We start from the raw sequence: 3,172 nt of genomic DNA, 5'->3' as shown, positions 1-3,172 counted from the left end.
TATAAAAGATGTAATAGCAGAGTGCAATAATAACTCGTCTCCACTCCTAGTATTTCTAAATCCCACACATTCACTATAATGTGAACAATTATTTCCTGTTGTGTCTCTCTCAGATTTGTAAACTTCACTGTATTGGAGTGAGGTTACATCTACTGGCGGGAAGCAAGAACTGCAATCAAGCAGCAGAAACTCCACAGTCTGTCAGGGTTCAAGAAACATTGCAATGGGAGGAAACAGCGAATTGGTTTGATTGAGTAGATGGAGACATGATTCCACTTGTGGTGGTGTCTGAAGCAAAGGCCAGAAATACAAAATTGTCATTAATAAAAGAAATGAGGAATTCATGAAAAATGTAGTAACGTAGTGAATGGTTAGAATGTGGATAGAATAGAAAGTGAGATTGGATGGACAGAAGCAGTCTGAAAGGATGGCTGAAACAAAAGGTGAGTGCCCTGAAACGTTAACTGTGTTTCTCACAGCACAGATGCTGCCAGAGCTGCTGAACATTTCCAGCAGTTTCTGTTTTTATTTCAGCATTTGCAGGATGTTGCTTTGATCTGAAAAAAAAGTGGATGATTGGCTGGGGGGTTCCAGTGAAATTCCACAGCAGCTAAAGAAACCTGACTGTTCAGTGGCTCGTTGGTCTAGGGGTATGATTCTCGCTTATGGAATGTGCTTGATTAACATGTAAGAAATCCAGGGTTCTAATCCCAGATGAGCCCTGGCCTGCTGGCATTTTTAGATTAAGGTTATCTATCGGTTTCAGCCTTGCAGAAGGTGGAATTGACTTCCAAACAGAGCTGGCTTGAGGACCAGACAACTGGATTCAAAGAGCTTGTCGACAAAATTGCAATTAACGAAATGTACAGATAGCCAAGTGGGAATATAAAGTTGTTGCTGTAATTGTGACCTGACTCCAAAAACAACAGGACTGGGTTCTGGATTGGAATGGAATGGAATCCTTCAGTGTTTCTGTTGTTTGGCTTGCATTGACTCATCGGTTTTCTTGTTTTTCACTTTGTCGATGCCTTTGAATAATTGTGGATCCTTCTTCAGGGTGTCTTCTTTCACCAGGTAGTTCTGACCTCTGATGATGTTCATTGTAATCAGCTTCAATTCGCTGATAGTTTTGGAAGTGAGCAGATTTCCTTTGCTTGAGTCTACAACATGGAACTCAGTCTGACATGTGGACCCATGGGAGGATTTGAATGCCACCCCTGCCTTGGAGTTGCATCCATCCAATAAGAGACCGAGTAGAAGTGACAGTTCTGTCAGTCGAATATGAGACTTTTAATGGCAGGGTTGTGAGTTTGAGTGCCATTCTGTTTTTCCCTTTTTTTAAGGCTTCATGAGTAGAGAGTACAGGGAGTGTTTGAAATGAGCAAGTCTCGCTTTGATTCAGGACTCTTACCTCTCAGCAGCATCTCACTATGAAAGATTGAATTTGATCTCATTTCATTCTCAGCTCGGGGTCTGTGCGGCTCAGTGGCACTTCTGGCTGTCTCCCGCTTCACAATCCATCAGTACTGAGAAAGCAATGGGGAATATTACTCACATGTTGTGTTCTTTAATTTTTTGGAAAACTTGAATGTATGTATTTTCTTCCAAAACAAGGACACCAAGCCACTGTTAATGTAGGGCTGAAATAGCTCAGTTGGGAGAGCGTTAGACTGACGATTTGAGGTTTCCTTGTTCAATCCCGGGTTTCAGCAATTTCGCTTCCTGATGCGTCCCTTGCCTTGGTTTTGATTTTCCAGTTGCACAATTTACTTTGAGATTATTTCCCAAGCACCAGTGGATTGAATTTGAGAAACAACACAGAGTCATTTGCAACACAGAGAGTGGTCATCTGGCCTATCACGTCCATGCTGGCTCTCCCCGGAGCAATCTCGTCAGTTCCACTCACCAGCTCGATCCCTTTCCTCCTGCAAGTTTCTTTCCTTCAAGTATGCATCCAATTTCCTTTTCAAATCATTGATGGTCTCTGCTTCCACCACACTCGTGGGCCAAGACATTACCACCCACAACATAAAAAATTCCACCTCATCAAGGATGGGAAATACTTACTTCTATATTTGCTTATTCTCTATTTCTATGAGAATAGACTGGCAGTCAATATGAAAGGAAACCCAAAAATCTTCGAGCAGCATGTAAATGATAAGTGGGTAGTAAGAGGTTGAGTCGGGCCTATTAGGGCAAAAAGGATAATATAAGCTTAGAGGTGCAGGGCAATGTTAATGTACTTAATGAGTACTTTGCATCAGTGATCACTCAGGAAGTGGAATTTGACAAAATATCAGTTGAAGTGAAGAAAGTAGAGGCAATGGAGAGAGTACAAATTAGGAGAGGGAGGTACGAAAAAGGCTGGCTGTGCTTAGGGAAGATAAATCACCTGGTCCGGATGACTCACATCCCAGGTTGCGAAAGGAAATGCGGATGCAGATAACGGAAGGGCTTGCTATAATCTTCCAATCTTCCCTGGATACGGGGGAGGTGCCAGAGGATTAAACAGTGGCAAATGCGACACCCTTATTCAAGAAAGGGTGTAAGGACAGTCCGGGTAACTACAGGCCAGTTAGATTAACAGCAGCGGTGGGTAAGGTTTTAGAAAGAATAATCAGGGTAAAAAATCAACAGTCACTTGGAGAGGTTCGAGTTAATTAAGGAGAGTGAGCATGGATTTATAAATGGGAGTTCATGCTTGACTAATCTAACTGCATTTTTTGATGAACTAACAGAGCAGGTTGATGAAGGGAATGCAGTGGATGTTGTTTATATGGATTTTAAGGAAGCGTTTGACAAGGTACCACATAAAAGGGCGGTTAACAAAATTGAGGTTCGTGGTATAGGAGGGTCAGTGTCCAATTGGATAGAAAATTGGTTTAAGGACAGAAAACAGCGAGTCTTATTAAATGGTTCTTTGTCAGACTGGAGGATAGTCGACAGTGGTGTTCCCCAAGGGTCAGTGCTGGAACCACTGCTTTTTTTGCTCAAGGTAAGTGACTTGGATCTTGGAATACAGAGTAGAATCTCAAAATATGCCGATGACACCAAACCTGGAGGAGCGGCAAACAGTGAAGATGATATGAACTGCCTGCAACAGGACAGTGATAGGCTAGCAGAATGGGCAGACAGGTGGCAGATGGAATTTAATAGTGACAAGTGTGAGGTG

At 42.5% G+C, this 3,172-nt stretch overlaps 1 non-coding gene across 1 annotated transcript; it reads left to right on the top strand.

Annotated features, from left to right (window-relative positions):
* Positions 1-1,639: 1,639 nt before the first annotated feature.
* On the top strand, positions 1,640-1,712 carry trnav-gac (transfer RNA valine (anticodon GAC)). The gene has a single exon. It is a non-coding gene; the product is annotated as a tRNA-Val (tRNA).
* The last annotated feature ends 1,460 nt before the right edge of the window (positions 1,713-3,172 follow it).

The sequence above is a fragment of the Heterodontus francisci genome, unplaced genomic scaffold, assembly GCF_036365525.1.
Source record: "Heterodontus francisci isolate sHetFra1 unplaced genomic scaffold, sHetFra1.hap1 HAP1_SCAFFOLD_43, whole genome shotgun sequence".
NCBI lineage: Eukaryota > Metazoa > Chordata > Chondrichthyes > Heterodontiformes > Heterodontidae > Heterodontus > Heterodontus francisci.
Note: the sequence above shows the minus strand (reverse complement) of the source record. Positions and strands in the feature narration are given on the sequence as shown.